We start from the raw sequence: 19,763 nt of genomic DNA on the forward strand, positions 1-19,763 counted from the left end.
GTCTCCGTAATAAAGTGACCACAGCTTCTGAACTTAATAATGCCTAACACCCAATGGCTAGTTATCGTCACTGGAGAGAGTACTGGAAATAGTAAATAAAGTAGCAATAAGTAAACTAAATAATAAATAAAGTTAGGTAACTCATATCTTAAACTTAATTCGTCTTATAATATCTCAAAATTAACATAAAAGAGTAAGCAGAATGTAAATACTTCAATTAGATCTTACTGATAGTATTACTGGAATCTTAAATTTCACGCTTTTAAATATACAAATATAATAGCTTTACTGTTTTGCATAATACAACATAGGATTCCACTTTAAATTGCTTTACAAATCATTGTCATCCTCAGCTTCGAAACACAAAATTATTAAATTAAACCATTTAGTATTCTTCAGCGTTTCCAATTACCAAGTTAGTATTTTTATGTGTTAACAGTTAACATAAACTTAATGAATAAACATGACAGAATAGCAAAAACGTTGAATCTTTTTTTTTTTTTTTTTTTTTTTTTTTGCAACTAGAAGCAGTAACAATTTTTACAACTCTTCATCAGTTTGTGAACATAAAAAAAAATACAGCAACATTCGGTGAACGTAAAGATTGATCAGCTGAGTATTCCACGCCACACAAGTTTTGTCCCTTCGCTTTTTCACACAGAAGAAAATTATGTTAGCTATAATTGTTACGTGCATACGGGTTCGTGATGGATTAAATGCACACACACAGCTGATGATAACTTGATAAAATTTCTTTGCCAAAAGAAACAGTTTATAATTATGATACTTTATCTCATAACAGCTCTACTTATACGGCTCTTCTCGGTATACGTATGCAGCTGTTCTCAGTATGACTCATACAGATGTTCTCAGTATGACTCATACAGCTGTTCTCAGTATGACTCATACAGATGTTCTCAGTATGACTCATACAGCTGTTCTCAGTATGACTCATACAGATGTTCTCAGTATGACTCATACAGATGTTCTCAGTATGACTCATACAGATGTTCTCAGTATGACTCATACAGCTGTTCTCAGTATGACTCATACAGATTTTCTCAGTATGACTCATACAGCTGTTCTCAGTATGACTCATACAGATGTTCTCAGTATGACTCATACAGATGTTCTCAGTATGACTCATACAGATGTTCTCAGTATGACTCATACAGCTGTTCTCAGTATGACTCATACATATTTTCTCAGTATGACTCATACAGCTGTTCTCAGTATGACTCATACAGTTGTTCTTAGTATGACTCATACAGATGTTCTCAGTATGACTCATACAGCTGTTCTCAGTATGACTCATACAGATGTTCTCAGTATGACTCATACAGATGTTCTCAGTATGACTCATACAGATGTTCTCAGTATGACTCATACAGATGTTCTCAGTATGACTCATACAGATGTTCTCAGTATGACTCATACAGATGTTCTCAGTATGACTCATACAGCTGTTCTCAGTATGCCATAGCACAATCAGTAGTCACTACTTCAAACTACTAAGAACGATAAACACAGCTCAATACAAAGTGCATATAAAGAGCAAAGCTGGCATGGAGCATTCTCATTACTCAGAAGTCAACTCTGAACTAAAAATTGAGAACTAAATCTCTCTCCAGTCTTCTATAGTTTTCCCTCGAGCCCCGAGAAATGTCCAGTACCTTTGATTTCTCGAAATTGTTGGAAGGCATATACAGTTACAGTTACATACAAAGATCAGGCCACTTACAGTTATACAGGCATCGGATCAAAACATCGCAAATTTTGGCGATTTCTCGGCAATTTAGCCTCCCAAACCATAGCCAGCTTGGCACTGAGGCCTTTCATGTTACATTAGAAAAGAAATACCACAATGTACATGAAATGTCACTAAAACTATTTACATATATACAAAATTCGAAACAATATATTGCAGATTTTCTCAAACGTTTTTTCAAGTGGCAACTACATATCCTTCAAAACAATATTTTGACATAGCTTACCATCAATATACTTTTAAAATATACTTAATTAAAATTGATTTAATATTATATTAATCAGCTGAATTACAAGAAGAAAGTTATATTCGTTTTTAATAATTCAGGGCAATTAGAGTTTAGATAAACATATTTAATAAACATTAAGGATAAACTTGACGATTATTGCATAACTGTTGTATGTTGGTAAGAAGCATCGCAGTCATAGTACTTTAAACCCCTCTTTAATTGCTATGATTAGATTGGGAAATCCGTAGAGTAACGGGTAATCCATTTCATGAAATGTCAGTTTTGAAATGAAAGGGATAGATGAAGGAAACGTGTAAGTTCCAAATTCTGAAAGATTTAGCTAAGTGTAGTATGCACAGTTAACTTAATAATAATATATATGTACAGAATATAAAGAAATATATAAAGAAAAAATTTAGATCAAAGTTTTCACAAAGACCAAAAAAGGAAATTTAAATAAATAAATTTCAAAAGATCATATAAATGCAGAATATAATGATGTACATGTAAAACATTAAGTTAAAATAAACCATCACAAGAAAACCCAAAAACAAAGAAAGTAAAAAAGAACATGAAAGAAGACGAATTCTATCAACTCCAACATAAAATCGTCAGAAGGAGTTCAACATACCGCTCCTGGTCTTCAAAAAATTCGGATAACAGAACATTTCTTGGAATGTGAATTGAATTTAAGTGTTGAGTTTCATTACACATAACCACGTTTTCCCAGTCTCTTCTGGAACTGGATCATCACAGACAAGTTTAATTATTAGAGTTAAGGAAGTTTCGTTGATATGGCAAAAATTGCAATCCAACCCACAGGATCGTCCAGTTTCCTTGTTAAATATAATATAATTCGGTTTGTTTGAATGCCTTGACAATGAGATGTCTTCATAATTTAACATCACAAAAAAAGTTATATAAAATTTAAACCTTATTAGTGTCCAACAGCTAGCCAAGAACTTTTATATAACCGTATTTTCCACAATCATATGAGGGGTATCCTTAATTAGACTCTTTATGCTTACACTTTATTTTACTTTTTATGTTAATTTATGAAGATATCATGTTGTCCTGTTTATGAAAATAATCCTGCCCGTCTATATATAACTTCTTGTGTCGCAACAAGCTACATAAAATACCTTGTCTAGCTCCAGTCCAGTTTTGAACAATCTTGTCTAGCTTTCCATTCCAGATTTGAAGGAGACTCCCCGGAAGGACGGAATCCGAGGGTCGCTCACTTCTCCTTCCCTACTACCAGACCACTCGAGAAGACCTTCGGCTCGCAGTGTATTTTGAGTGCCGCCATTCTGCTGAGAGACTAAGCGTTTACAAATATCAGTGCCTTCACCGGGATTAAAATTTGAACACAATAAAATTTACAGCAGTCAGGAGCTTTAACCACTATAACGATTAGGTATTAATTTGTGTTGTTAAGTCTATTGTGTATATTGTTTTAACTGCATGTTAGCTGCAGTTGCTTGTTGGGAATATATTTGTGTTTTTACTTTTACAAATATATTATGTTTTTTTTATGCATTTAGTTTTTATATATTTAGTTTTTGATATGTGCATTATTTTCGCTTTACCATATGAGATATTTAGTGCAAGGAAGGTTCCCCCCAAAAATCCCCTAAAATATTCCCAAACGTAAGGCTGTAATTGTGCCGAAGTTTCTGTAAAGAATTTCCTTATAACAGCTCAGCTTATATTAACTTCTGCCTTTAGGAAACGTAAACACGCCTTTCATAGCACTTCAGTCTAAATTAAATTTTTTTTTCGTTGCTTCTAATGCGAAAACATTTCGCATTAGGAAGCATTTTGCTGAAAGTCAAATTTCAGTATTACTCCCAATTTATTTTAGTAAGCGTCAATTTAATTTCTCTAGAGACACGAAAATGGCCTTAAATAAATTTAACGTTGTATTAGTGCACAGATGCATGCATGTGTACAGCGAGAAAATATGTATTCGTTTCTATCCAATTTATTTCCAAAACTTAGTTATTGCTCAATAACTTTCTGATAAATGCTTCGCAACAAACATTAGCAGAAAAGTGCTGAGGGTAAAATGAGTATTTCTTTCAATTTATTGAGTTCGTAAATCTTTTCAACACCAGATATTAAAATTGCTCATTTTTCATTGCATTTCAGTAATGAAGAAAGAAGGCACTTTTTGGACAATTTATGCTCAAATTGTACAATATTAGATTTTAAAGTCTTGATCTGGGGTGGGGGAAGTTGTTTCTCACTGATATTTATTCGAAACTAATTTTTAATTTCATGTTTTATACTTCGTTTCAAATTATGCAATCTATTTTTCTGCTGCTGCGGAAATCTCAAGCAAATTCACGAATAAAATGGAACGAATGACAACAAAAGCACTTTTTTACTCAAAGTGTTCTGCTTATTGGTTTATACAGGGTAATCGAAAAGCAGATCATACGTAAATTTCAAAAACTGGGAAAATTTTTATCAAAACAAACACTTCAGAATTCTGAAAATTTCCACAAAAGTACTCTGTTAAATCTTCACAGACTATAGTCAGCAGTTACACTTCAAAATACTAAGAACGTTAAACACAATTCAATGCAAAGTGCATTAAAAGAGAAAAGCTAACCTGGACGCATTTCAGTACTGTGAACTCATGCTGTACTAACAGCTAACAACATTTGAGGGCACATAATCTCACCTGCCTTATGTAGTTTTCACCCGGGCGCCGAGACATTTCTAGTACTTCCTGCTTCTCGAAATTATTGAAAGACATATGACGGCCAGATACGGTTGCAGCTAATATAGTCACCAATTGCATTTATTGAATTACAATACCTATTACGGAGATACAATTATGGACCCAAATCTCGTCAAATTGTCGCCAAGTTTGGCGACTTTTGACAATTTCTCCCAAAATTTGACAACAAAAATTAGTCGCCGAAACTGCTACCAGCTTGGCGATATCTGGCCAGTTTTTAAACTTTTAATGTTTTATCGTCTGAAACTCCAGAGCAGAAAATTATGCTAGTAATTTTAATTTCTGAAGAAACACGGTTACAGCAAGAACATGATAAATCAAAAGTAGTCATGGATAACCTTATGCTAACTATCAAATGTTTGTTTAAAATAAACCTACATGCCCTTAATAATATAGAGTAATACATTAAAATATCTGACGGATATTGAGCATATAACTGACAGTATCTGACGCTGACTGAGCTGGATATGTATCGCAGAAAACAACGTCTCTGACTCATTTATCTTGTAAAGGCCCAGAGCTATCTCACATGAATAGGTCTTGATCTCAGTTCCCAGAAAAGGCATAGTAGGAACGAAAGACAAAGAGGCAAGAGCCCTAGATTTCAAAAGATCGAACTCATCAGCGTAGATAAAGCTACACTGAGCTCGGAATATAAATAATAGAAGTAAGGTTAAATCACATAAATGCGAGAATGTTTGCTACGTCCGGCTGGATTAACGAAAAATCTGCACAAAGACGGAATAAAAATACAAATAATAGAGGGAATGCAGATTACCAGTAGCTAATCCTCGGAGGGGAGAACTGTACAACAGACAAAAGGGAAAATTATGCGAATATTTTTTAAATTTTCAGAACCTAGCTTGAAAAAGCTAGGGGGAAAATCACATGAGCAATACGGTAACCTAGTTATCCGCCTCCGTATAATCGAGATCATCCATCTGAACTTAAATTTATATGCATATTCGAAAACGTGTCCTTTGGGTTCGGTAATGTAATGCCAGCATTTTTCATGATAGAACGATAGCGGTTTCCGAGAAGGAACGTCTTCCGAAATCAAGATTTAGTTTCTACTCCACTCGAGATCTAGATCTTTGCCAGATAATCTCCAGTTATAAATTATTTTGGTTAATCTTGACTTAAGAGAAGGAATTAGGTACATGTGGAGAAGAATTTAGTTGTATGTAATTATAAAGAGGATAATTAGTCAAATGTGATAGCTTGTTTCAGTATTAAACCAGAAAACTTCTCGCCAAAAATATTCAGATGTCTCTAACAGTTACATCGTAACATCCTACATCGCAAATCCTACATCGTACCCTCAATTGAAGATCAAGCAGCACTTTTTTCGACATTCACTTACGAAATTTTCTCTCCATTTCCTCAATTATGGATATTCAGTAAGTGACTCCGAATGTCTTTGAATGCCGCATTAATTTGAATTAAAAATTTACAGCGTTTTTTCTCATGCATTTTCATTTTAAATGCTATTGTACTACTTCATGAAAATGTGCGGATAGGTAAAATCAAGTATATTGATTCTGAATTGCTTGATAGATAAAAGTAAATACATTGATTCTAAATATACTTGATTGAAAGTAAGTATATTTAAAATTGAATTCATTTGTGATGTCAAACGTAAATGGGCTATTTCATGTAAACGATGTGCATTCAAACTGGCATTATGTTTCGCTCTGATTTCAAAATTTATCTTTTCGTAATCATATTCAAATTGCGCATTTAAAGAGCGAATTAAATTTTAAATCATGTTAATTATCTTAAAAGCAAATTAAAGCCAAGCAAAGGTGTAAATTGTATAACAAGAAACCAAATTCAATTAGAGTAGAAAGTAAAGGCCTTTATTTTTTGAGTTTCATTTTTCCATTTGCATTATTATTCCGCATTATAAAATTTTGGTTAGTTCATAAAGCTTCATTAATTGTTCTTTAATTATTCTCGCTGTTTAGCATTTAGCGTTTTATCATATTAGTATATTTTCTTTGTTGTTGACATACCGTCATTAAATTATTAGCGGTACTTTCTGTTCTTTGAAAACTTGCATCGGTTTCTCTTATGCAAATACACTAGCCAAATCTTAATTAATGAAAAGAAGAAATATGATAATCGTACATTCCTACAAGAAAATACCAAGACAGCTTTAAAATGAAGATTCTTAACTCTGATTTCAATAAGAAAACCTGCAATGCCTTAAGCTCTCTTCTTAAGCGCTATCTTGCTACTATCTTTGAACTGTATGTAATCATTTTAATTGCTTACTTTATAGTTATACTTTATGGTTTTACTTTATGGTTTATGATTGTCCGATTTACATGTAAATGATGTTTTACGCTGAAATTATTCATCCTGAATTTAGGTTTAATAATATCCAAAAATGTCTGATATACTATTAAAACTGCTCGTAATATCCACCAACCTAGACGCTAATGCCTAATTTCTACATAATGCTACTTCAGAGTTAAAGAATTTTATGGAACATGTTTGAGATTAATGGAGATACTATATTGATCCAGCTTATTCAAGTTATACGGCTTTCTTCAGCAAGCCGAACTCTAGAAAAAATATTCTTAGGGGATTTAGATTTGGCTGCGGGTAGCTCACATTCATGTTTGAGACTTCTGCCAGACTTTCCACTTAATCATGCAGCTAATCGTTTTCAAAGGTTGCAATGATGGTAATCCTCATATTCTGCTTATGGCACTGCATAATCTTTTACCACATAGAAAGTTTGGCAAACGAATAGTTCTCTCGCATTTAAGATCTCACTTCCAGCTATTTCCTTTCCTCTAGTGAGAAGATATACATTGAAGGAAACCAAGAACTTGGAATGAAATAATTGCAAAGATTTCAAGTAATCATGCTCTTCAAAGCTATTCTCAACCTGCTTTTCAGTAATATTGCAAGAAATTTTCGCTCTTCTTCTCCGTGCTTTTTTGGCCTAATTGAAAGCGTGCAGGGCTAGCAATCGGAAGATCTGGAATCGAGACTTTGCCAGGCCATTGCATGTTTTTCATGTTTCCTGCTTCGACTGGCGAGTGGGTCCGCGCTTCTCCAATAGCTTTTTAAGTGGGAAAGAGAATAAGATATTTGCTTCCTCCTTCACGCATGCATTCATAGTGTAATTAGAAAGAACGACCGCAAGCAATCGGAAGCTAAAGACTTCGAGTCCTGGCGAGGGCACAGCACATTTTTCATGTTTCCTGCTTCGTCAGAACACGTGTAGCCGCTTGTTATGGGAAGTGTAACACTGTTACAGCATACATGGATCCAACTAGATTACTATTTAGGGAAAGTAATACTCATCTACTAAATAAACATTATTTCAATTTAAACAAGAGACTACCTTTCCCGAAAGACTGAATCCGAAGTTCTCACGCATTTCCCTACTAGAAAACTATCAAACAGACTCTCAGAAAACCACATTTTGAATGTTCCCCTTTGTAAAGGACACTACAGTCATAATCTCACTTGTCCTGCGTTTGAATTGATCCCAGTGACGAAGACAGTGATTTTGGTTGGTCACTACACTGACTACCAATAAGTATTTGGACACCTGTGATAGAAAAGAAAAACTAACTTTATTCTTAATCAATAGTTGGTAGAGCCTCCACGAGAGGCAATTACAGCGTGGACCCTCCGGGGCATACTTTCCACAAGTCTTTGTATGACAGCTAGTGGTATTTTTTTCCACTCGGCTTGGAGAAGACATAGAAGTTCCTTCACCGATTTTGCACGAGTAGTGCACCCCTTAATTCGGCGATGCAACTCGTCCCAGAGGTTCTCGATAGGGTTCAGGTCTGGACTCTGGGTAGGCCAGTCCATTCGGTGAACTTCATTGGCACCATACCAAGCCTTGGTTAACGTCGAAACATGACAACTGGCATTGTCGTCCTGTAAGTAACAGGGGTTCAACCCGTAAAACTGCCACAACGTAGGAAGCACATTGTCATCCAAAATAGTGCAGTAGGCATCAAAGTTGAGTTTACCATGAATGGGGACCAAGGGTCCCAGCCCATACAAGGAGAAACACCCCCAGACCATAATTCCACCTCCGCCGAACTTGACTGTTGGCACAATGCATTCTGGCAGGTGACGTTCTCCAGGTAGACGCCAGACCCAGACCCTGCTATCCGAACGGTAAAGGGTGAACTTTGATTCGTCACTCCAAAGAACCCGTTTCCACTGATCTTCGGTCCAATTTTGATGTGCTTTGCACCACATTAACCGAGCAGCGCGGTTGGACTTTGTGATCAAAGGCTTATGGGCAGCAGCACGACCATGAAAACCTAGCAGATGTGCTTCCTTACGGATGGTATTCATTGAAACAGTACTCCCGGATGCCTGTTGAAACTCCTCGCGGATGAGGGCCATCGGTTGGGTGCGGTTCTTCCGAATTTCTCTGGACAGCACTCGTCGGTCTCTATCTCCCAGTTTCGTTGGTCTGCCGACTCGGGGAACATTCCGACAATCACCGCTCACCTTCCACTTCTTAATCATATAGGCCACTGTCGATTTTGGGTACTTCAGAGCGCTAGATATGTCCCTTAAAGATCGGACACATTTGTGATACCCGATAATTATACCTTTCTCGAAATCAGAGAGCTCCGAACTGCGAGGCATCTCGCATGCGACTAAAGCCGATGCTGTTTCCTACACGATATATACCGGCGGAGTCCGTGACGTACCTTAGGACGGCAGATATCGTCATTTGCATATGTGTCCAAATACTTATTGGTAGTCAGTGTATATGGTGCAGGATCCGCAGAGTTTATGTAAAGTTTCAACAAATACGAAATTTCCTCATACTAAAATACAACATGTAGCTCATTTATACATACACAGAGATGCAGTGTGGAATGTAATGAATTAAACAAATGCTAGGGCACTTAGAAAACTCGTTAATGTATATAGTATTAGCTATTTATATACACTGCGCACAAAAAAAGGAAAGGGTTGACAGTTCTATATCTCTCGTTCTACTGGGCCGATTGACGAAATTCAAATTGCGTTTTCCATGTATCGAAAAGGCGACTTAGGATATGTATTAGATTTATATATAGCATTGCTCCTACATAAGTATTTTGACACAAAATTGGACCTTTTTCTGAGATAACATAACATTTTTTTTCCATATTTCGATTTTACGACTAAAATTGTGACTAAATGTTAAATTTTTGTAATTTTTGTTTAGAAATTTAAAAATTTATCTTGGGGCAATTTTGTTTTTGTTTGCGATAAGAATAATTCACTTGACGAACTTTTTAATTTATAACGACCTATTTTCGTTTGCCTTTTTTTCTTTGTAAACGAGTGGGGAGAAAGTCATTTTTCATGCTTTCAAATAATTTTAACAAAGTACGTAAGTTACATTTTCGTTTTTATCGCTTATAACAAATACGCCAAATTTCAAAACGCGTCAAAATGTTAATTCATCTTAGGAAATTTTCAATAAAACTAACTCGTACTTTGTTTTGCAGGTATGATTAGAATTACATCTACTTTAAGATGATGATAAAAGTTTTATAGATTATAATTCAAATCTTTTTTCGAAAAATTTATAAACATTATTTAAAAATACAAATTAAAAAAATAAATCATAAAATATGTGCAAATTATATTTGAATTAAATCTAAATTTCGAATTCTGGAAGAAAGAATCAAGTAAGCTTCGTAAAAAAAGAGATACTAATAAAATATACATCAAATTCAATTAACATTGAGGAGCTACAGTTTTGAGAGCTAATGTTTTTAAAACTACTCATGCGATTTTTACAAAACTTGGCGGTTTAGCATAAGTTGAGTCGTAAAATCGAAATATGGAAAACAATTGACATGTCATTTCAGAAAAAGTCCGATTTCGTGTCAAAATACCTATATTAGAACAATGCTATATATAAATCTAGCTACATTATACAAGAGATACGACGATTTACATATAATTTTATTAAAATTACTTTTATATATACAGAATTCGTAACAGCATTTTTAAAAGACAATTTCCAAGCAATGAAATTAATTTCCCTAGAAATTAACATCAGTTTCTAATTTAAGAAAACACACCATTTCCGTTAAATTAGGTAAAGCCCGGGCGAATTTATGAATCAAAGAAATTATACTTTGAATTGTCTATCCGTTTTTAAATAAATAAATGCTTTGCTAACTAAGTTTACAAATCTCATGGTTTCAATCTCTATGGGCAATACGTAAAAGACAATAATGATAAAAAATAAAAAGAGACAATAATAAAGACAGTAATTAAAAATTTATTAAGTTATACTTGGACGTTAAATACATAATACATAAATAATAATAAAGGATTTGCAAGCTTTACAAAACTTAAAGCAATATAAATATAACTAACTTTTATTAACTTTAATTAACTTTTGCAGGGGCCCACCAGCGGCCGAGCGGTAAAGACGCTGAACACTGGTAGTTCGGTCTGAGGTTCGAATCCCGCGAACGGGCTGGCTGCATGGGCGTTTTCGTGATTTTCCCCATGTGTAACGTGTATACGAGCCAGTTTCCCTTAGAAAGTCCTCCACGAAAGGCATCCCTCCCTTTAGGCAGATAGCCCTCGTGTGTTTTGCCATAATTAAATACACCAAAATACACCAATTAACTTTTGCAAGTCGCCTGGTTCTACCAGTTAAATTTGTTTAAATGGTTGGTTTGGTTTAGTTGATTACGGCAATGCGCACTAAGGCTATCTGCCTAAAGCGGGCGGATGCTCTACAAGATGCTCGTTGAGTTAAAGATTTCTAGTACGAAGATGAGAATTCACTGAAAGCACAGGAATATTAACATGATATAATTTAATAGTAATTAGTTTTCATCTTACAACTGGGAGTTCTTTATTCATAAAATAGTAAAAAAAAGTTTTCAAATTATTAAAATGACTTAGTTTTAAAACATTTTCGTGATCATCGATAGGTTAGCTGGTGTAATATCTTGTTCACCAAACTTACATGAGATATGTCAGCGTATTAATAATTTATAAATGTATCAGCGTTTTATTTCCGTTCTCTTTCTTTCCTTGAAATTTTTAATGTAATGATCCTTTCAGTGTGAAACATTCTTTCTTTATCTTTGATAAAAAATGGATTCATTATCACCTCCAGAGTTTAAGTGAATTTTGATCAAGACAAATGTAATAAGCATCTAGGGATATTACTGAGAAGATATAAAATGGTGAAATATGTCTGAATATGAAGATAATTTCTTTGACATTGTTCATTTAGATAACGCTCAGAAGAGCTAATAAAAGTAATCATTTGATACATTCAAATGAGAAAATTATAAAGAAATGACCAGTAATAGCTCTGAAAAGGACATTAAAAGGAGAAAACGAAATTCATCGCAAAACCGAGAAGAAAACGTTTTTCCAGCAAATATTGGATGTCATAGTTGTAATTAACAAAATTAATAAGATAATGGATAAAACTTTATTAGTATTTAGAACAGATGAGACGAAACCTAAATTGTCTCCTATCCAAATCCAAATCCTAAAAGGTTCTCGAATTTCTCCCACCTTTCTTACCAATACATAAATAAATAAATAAAATATAAAGAAGAGCTAAGAAAAAAAAAACTTTTGTTTGGTATTAAAAACTTTTAATTAATGCAATATTTCAAACATCCATTTGATAAGAAATAAATCATAGAATATAATTCTTCAAAATAGACTTAAAAAAGGATTTTTTCCTTCCTTTCTGCATGCTTTCGTGGTGTAACGTAGCATACTCGGCCCGTATTCGAGAGGTTAATGACTCTAAAGTGGCACTCGAACTAAAAAGGTGGTGGATGATGATTCTTCACCACTAGGATTTGGAGACTATTCCAAGTCGTCCTTTAAAAGGGGGAGTATATAAGGCATATTTTCTCTCCTTACTTGCATGCCTTCGGGATGTAATGGTAGCACATTCAGCTCGTATTCGAGAAGCCTAGGTTCGAGTCCTGACGAGGGCATTGCTGATTTTTCACATCTCTCTGCTTCGAAAAATTCCTATTGACTCTAAACTTATATTTATTAAAACAATAAAATTTAAAAAGATGAATTTATCTGTTTTAAGTCGATTGTACTAATTCCAATGACTTAAAAGTTTTATGACCGCGTCACAAAATGGGAAAGTGGTTATTGACTACGACTACCGTAGAGAAGGTCCCGGGTTCGAATACCGACAAAGGTATAATTTGGATATAATTTGTTCTTCCTCTCATAGGAGGCAGTGATGGCCTATTTGGTAGCTGCTTCCATAATAAATTGTCCACCGCTTTTGGCCTTAGTAATGGTCAGCCTCTATAGACGGCTTGGATCTGTCATTGAAAAAAAAAAAAAGCAAAAAGTATTTCATTTTTGATGCAGATTCAGGTAGCTTTTCCAGAAATTAAAATTTCACCTTACGAAGTATTTTGTAGCTCACATTTATCACTTTCAAAACATTTCATTACTCATTCAAATGACATAATTTTTTTTTTTTTTTGCCTTCGAAAAATGTCAGAATAGTAATTAAATATATATCATTCATTATGTTACATTGATAAACAATGTATTGCTAAATTCTAGAAGAAAAATGAAATCATGCTGCATGAGTAGATGATACTGTAGGTTATGATAGATATGACATTCTTGCAGAACAGAAAAAACATTTTCAGCCTTTACAAAAGTGTGATTCGTATTTAATGAAACGAATAAAGTAAAATTTAGGCATTCTGATTTTGTTTCGTTCTCTAAATGCTTGTTTTACACATAAATATAATATTACGTTGCATATATAGAGGGAGAAACTTTCAGCAGGATATTGCGTTGTGGCAGTGTTTTCAAAGTGGCGCCTCGCAGAGCAATTTTATGCACCCCCCCGAACATTTCAGTCAAGTCACAAATACGGTATTGCAGAGATTTCAAGCTTTAATTACTTGAAGGTACCGTATTTATATTATTTTTGTGACCATTAAATGCAAACATGAAAAACACACGAAAAAAATCTATAAATGAAGCTAATTAATTTACAAAAAAATATTTTTTCTTAAGATTTAAAGACATAAATTTCATTAATTTTATTTCTACTTGAAAAATAAATACGCTCATTTACAAATTTTTGCACTAAAAATAATCGCTTCGTTTGGGATTACATTTATACATCAACATCTTTTTTCACTGCTGAAAATTAATAAGGACAGAACCAGTTGCCCTATTAGCATCTGCAATCCACGATGAGGATTATTTCTAGTAATTTTTCTCCAAGACTGCAAATTTATTAGACTCGAAACGCCATCAGATATCAAGCTGTAGAAGTAAATAGAGTACGTACGTGTTTTATTCATATGTCGAAGAAAAATGTAATAAATAAAAGAAATGTTCGTTGATTAATCGTAAGTTTTGTCCTACTTGAAAAGTTTATCTGAAAGCATGTAAAGGTTTTGCTATTTGTTTACATTTAATTTTATTTAAAGTAAGTAATTTAATGATTAATTAAAGATATTAGAATCATTTGAAATAAATGTTAATTAACAATATTCATATTTAGCTGTCAATATGTTTGAATTACAAAGTATAACAAAAAAAAAAAAAAAGGTCTTGCAGGTTGCAAACTGGAAAAAAATATAAAGTTAAATTTTTTCTTTGCGTTATTATTATTATTTATGCATATTTTGATAAATATTTAGTAAGCCAAATTTAAAATTTAGTTATAACGTTTTTTTAACTTTTGGCCAACCAAATTTTTCAATTTGTTAAAAAAAGCAAAAAAAAGAAGAGGAAGAATTTATTGTTCTTTATTTGCTTTCAGATCGTGCATTCGGCCCTCATTTGAAGCCACTGCAGTATGTTATTTATGTAAACAGAAAATTTATCCAAAGAATCAGGATCTTCTTTTTTCACGCTTTTATAGTGTAGAAGTTTGCTCATAGAATGTTCTATTCGAATGTTCCGAGTTCGACCACTCGACCACATGCTGAGTTTCCAAAGTCTGCTCACTTTTCAGTCTCTAATATGATTGACTGAAGCCAGAAAAGAATGATGGGCCAATCCGTTTTCACGGACTTGGTTATTGGTTGACTGGAAGCTATCTTGCCTTTATCTAGTAACCTTTAAGTAAAAAAAAAAAACTATAAGGAATGAAATCATATCTTCCTTATATTGTGGTGTAAAGGGACGTCGGTTGGTAAGATCACAAGCTCAAATGTGAATAATAGCCAGGTTATGTTTTTAACTAAGCTTGTAGGGTTTTTCTTAGTTTGCACAAAAAATTTATTTTAAGTTTGATACCTTTCCTGAACTTCGCAACTTCCGCTCGCATTTTCTCGCCAGGATGAAAGTTATACACGTGAGTTAATTCAGAGCGTGTTTTTGCTAGCCAGCGCACGTTTCGTTGCTAGCGCGTTTTTGTTGAGTCAGCCTGTTAGATGTAACTTAAGGTGCTAATCTTAACACTATTTTATTTTAAGTTTTGACTTGAATTATATTCTATATTTCAGTTTCACCGAAAATTGATGGTGCCATTGCAAAGCAAAAAGATCGTGCCTTTCTGTTCACTGTCAGCATTAAATAAAGGGTTATTTTCACCCTTCTCCTGTGCCGGTAATTCATTCACACCTGGACGAGAATTCGCCAGGTCCCTTGTGCGATCTAGTTTAGTTTATGTGGAATAGAAGAGACAGATGTTACAACCTTCGCCTCTACACTTTTCAAGTTCCCGTAAGTAAGCTCATGATCTTGAAAATCCACAAAACCATCAGTGTAATTTAGTTATTAAAAATGTTTACAGACTGGATACCTGGTCACATGGAAGTTTAATAAAAAGGAAATTTTGGTAAACCATCAGGCTGCTTTGTACAAATTGATGCAGATTTTATCTGGGGACAAAAGTAAAAGTGATCTGAAGAAAGCTAATCTTACCGCCATGCAGTTTACAAGAAATTTCCATGGAAGCCAAGTGAAAGCATTGAGCTTTTATAAGAATTATTTTTTACAGAAGGTTTCACCAAGTTACTGAATATGTAATAAAAGGAAGAGTAGAAATTTGGCAACAACTGAAAAAGTTATCTGTGGAATGAACTTGTCTGAGAGAAGAATAATGTAAATAATTCATATGGAACTAATTATTCAGAATTAATAAAGTGGATATCAGCATTCTTCAGATGTCAAGACTCATGATTTGGTATTTGTAAGTGTATATCGGTTACTCTGTAACGTTTTTCGAAGAACAGCGTTATAAAGCAACCTATGTATACTTGCAAACATCCATTGCTGCATTACTGTTCTACGGAGAAACATTTGTGCTACTGTACATGTGGATGTTACTGGTATATTATTGAGCAAGATAAAAGAAGCTTCAAGTTCTGAAGAAGCAAGCATGTGAATATTATATTACACTGCTGGGAAAAATGTAGGAAGTTTTGGTTTCCTTAAAAGTGTCTTTTTCGAGTGCATAACAACGTTATGCATACACTCTGTCAATAAAATTTTCTGCTCTATAATTTTAATATATAGAAATTAAGATTCTGTACACATGAGTTCAACGGTTTGCTAATAAAGGACAGCATGAAACTAATTCTCCTGATTCCGAAGTAGATAAATAACTAGCACTAAAAATCAATTGAAGCAAGAGTAATTTCATCAACGTCAAATATATTGTCGTCTTCGGCTGCTACCAGTAATACATTCATGGAAGCAACCGAAGATGGTTTGGTTTATATGAGTATGGCAAAGCCTCAAGGGCTATCTGCCTAAGGGGAGGAGCCTTCAGGGAGAACGTTGTAAGGGAAACTGGCTCGTATACACGTTACACATGGGGAAAAACCACGAAAACGCCCATGTAGCGGAGTTCGAACCTTGGACTGCACTACCAACGTTCAGCGACGTTATCTCTCGGCCGCTGGTGTGCGGATGTACTAGAGGAAGACAAGGCAGTTATAATTTCCGAAAGTGCTTTTTAAAATTAATTCTTAAGATAAACTTCCGTTTACTGTTCTTTCCTGTTATTTTAATTATATTTAGCTGGATATATTAAGATTCTTATATGAAGTTAGATTGTTTTTATATAATAACTTAATTGCAATATATATAATCGATTTTAAATTCAATATTTGCAGAGGAACTTTAAATCAGTGCTTAGAGACTAGAACAGCGCAATTTTAAAACATAGAAACATTCACACGATGCAGATACAAATTTCAAGCACAAATATGTTTGTTGACATCTTTTGAAATGATCATACTCTGAATAAATAGCTAAAGACTGAGAGCAGAAATGAAACTGAAGATATTCTGGTTAGTGAAAAAAGGAGAAAACTTTAGTTTTTAGAATAAAATGAGTTTCTTCTAAGAACAGGAGAAATCAAATCGATACAAGTTATGGACTGAAAGCATGATCTTTATGTAAATGTGTTCCAAAATGGTCATGCATTTGAAACACTCTCCAAGAAAATCAAATATTTCCATGAGAAGGTACCGTTGAAAAAAAGTTGAAATAATAAATATTTTTAAAAGGAATCGGTAAAGAGGTTGTAGCAAAAACATTTCTCCTAAACTGTGGAAGTCGAAAGAAATCATTTATAATTGAAAGAGACGTCTACAGAGCTAAATTAAAGCTGAAAAAATTGTTTTCCTCTTACAGCTACTTTTTAAAATGTTACATTTATATTTTAAAGTAAATATTTTCGTTGCACAAATGGATTGGTAATGAGAAATTAAACTATTTAATTGCTTGTACATATTTGCATAATTTTGAAATAATTTTGTAAATTCTCTTTTTCTAGCTTTTTCTATTTGAAAATGAATTTTTTTTATCAAACGTTCTAAGTGAAAACGCAATGTCGTTTTCTCTCAGTTGCTCAAAAATGTTAAATGCTCAAAAATTCATTTATTTATAAAGAATTTGATAAAGTCGGTTTTTTATTTTAATATTTCGTAAATTTTCGTTCGTGCGTGTTTATTACTGCATTTCATAGAAATGTTTCGTAAAATATTATAAAGCGCAATTGAAAAAAAAAATAAAAAATAAAAAAGCTTCACTCTCTTATTTCTCCGCAGATTTCTTCTTACAATCCATGAAAACATTTCTTTAAAAAAAATTTAAAGTTTTCTTCTAAATTATCATACGAAATACAGTTTATGTATTTTATATAAAATCTACTACTGACTTGTGGCTTCATTGTTTGTGCAGGAAATTAAGTTTTTATGTTTACTGGTTCCTACAGTTCGTGTAATATAAAAAGCACAGTTAACTTAGAGACCAGTATTTCTAACCTAGCTTTGACTGCTGACAGTTAGCCGTTTTCTATTGTTTCACATCGTTTTCAATTTGATTGGCACACATACAACACAGGATACAGCACCCCCCTACTGCTGTGAAATGCCGCTGAGAGAGCTAAACAGCAAGCTTAGGGTTGCCAGAAATTGACAGTAAAGGTAGAGCTACCAGATTTGGTGTAAAATCACCAATTTTGAGCTATTTGGTGATAAAATTTGCCATGTCATGGACGGAGCGAGAACATTCTAAAGCGCATTCTTAGCGGTTTTCTCGGGAATACTCTCAAAGGTAGGTTAAAGCTATATATACCCTGCCTGTATGGGGGGAAAGTAATGCCTTGAGTTCAGACATTAGCTCGAGGGCAAAGACAGAGTCGGGAGTTGTACATTAGTGCTTTGCCATAAGGCTTGTCTTCATTCTATAGCCTGAAGACAGTGCTGCTGATTGTTTCCGTGTGTTTTAGTTTTTCGACGAATGTAAACGTGTCTTTGGAACTATACTGTGTAATAGTGCTTTCTGGCGAATAAATTGTATTTTGATTCTTCATCATGTGTTATCATCAATTACTCCAAATCCACGAACGCGAAGAACACAACGCTACTTTTTACTGATTTTCTTGACCGTTTTTGGAGTTTCACCTGCTAGCTCGTCAAAGTCATGTGCTCTCCGAGGCTTGATTTTCTTTTCGTTTGCCATTGCTGCCGCGTCTAGCTTGCAAAGCCGCAAGCTGCATACCAGCTATCTTCATTTGGTTGCTTCGTGTAGCCGGACGTAAGCCGGACGTATATACATTCATGCAGATTCTTCGTAATTTAATTTCTTTAAATATAATACAGGTAGAAAATTTTTTGTTTCAACAATTTGAAAAGTGATTAGCCGTTAATCTCTTCTGGAGTCAAATAAGGAATTTCGTTATCTGTATCCGTATTCATTTAAAACTGAAATATGCAGGCTATTCCAAATGCAATACCATGAAGGAAGCGCCATCAATGAGGTAGCCAATCCATTAGGGCGGTTAGCATGTTGGCGGGATTGTCTGGCTGAAGAAATCAACTTTATAGCATCCAACAGGCTAGATATTTGCACTACGCGTAGACGTTGGTAGGACATAAAAATAACTAACACCGCAAATTGTGTGCACCAGTAACGCCACCTAGAAGCACAATAAAAAGGAAGAACAGAGGTTGTTATAAAATTTGGAATTGTGTGTTTTCCCGCTGCTCTTTCTCATGGAAAACTTCAGACTGCCTTCTCAAAAAAAAAAAAAAAAGGGGGGGAAAGCTAACATAAGAGCAAGTTTCCGAGTTTGACAGAAGGCTTATATCTAATGAGGATTACTCCCATGAAACATTGACAACGTTTTACATGACAACGCTGGATAGTGTGGCAACATCACAAACCTTATCTCAAGAATTAGGATCTTTTGTTGAATAATCAGTATCAGAACATGTTCGACGTTACCTGCAGCGGAGTGGAATTTTTCGTAACGTTCACTGCTCCTATTAATGTTGACTCTACACCTCAGGCGTATGCTTTGGACGAATATGAACAAATTGGACGAATATGAACTTTGGACGAATATGAACAAATGAATGGCACAGCATTTTTCTTGCAGGTAAAACTTGATTCTGCCTACAATAATACCCCAATGGTCATATGCATGTATGGTGGCGGCAATATGGTGATAGGCATCATGATCCTTGCATTATGCATCGCCACACTGGTCCATCAGAGGAATTATGCTTTGGAAT

This window comes from Stegodyphus dumicola, chromosome 7 (genome assembly GCF_044657685.1).
Source record: "Stegodyphus dumicola isolate Sdum_Otavi_A_Nest chromosome 7, ASM4465768v1".
Classification (NCBI taxonomy): Eukaryota; Metazoa; Arthropoda; class Arachnida; order Araneae; family Eresidae; genus Stegodyphus; species Stegodyphus dumicola.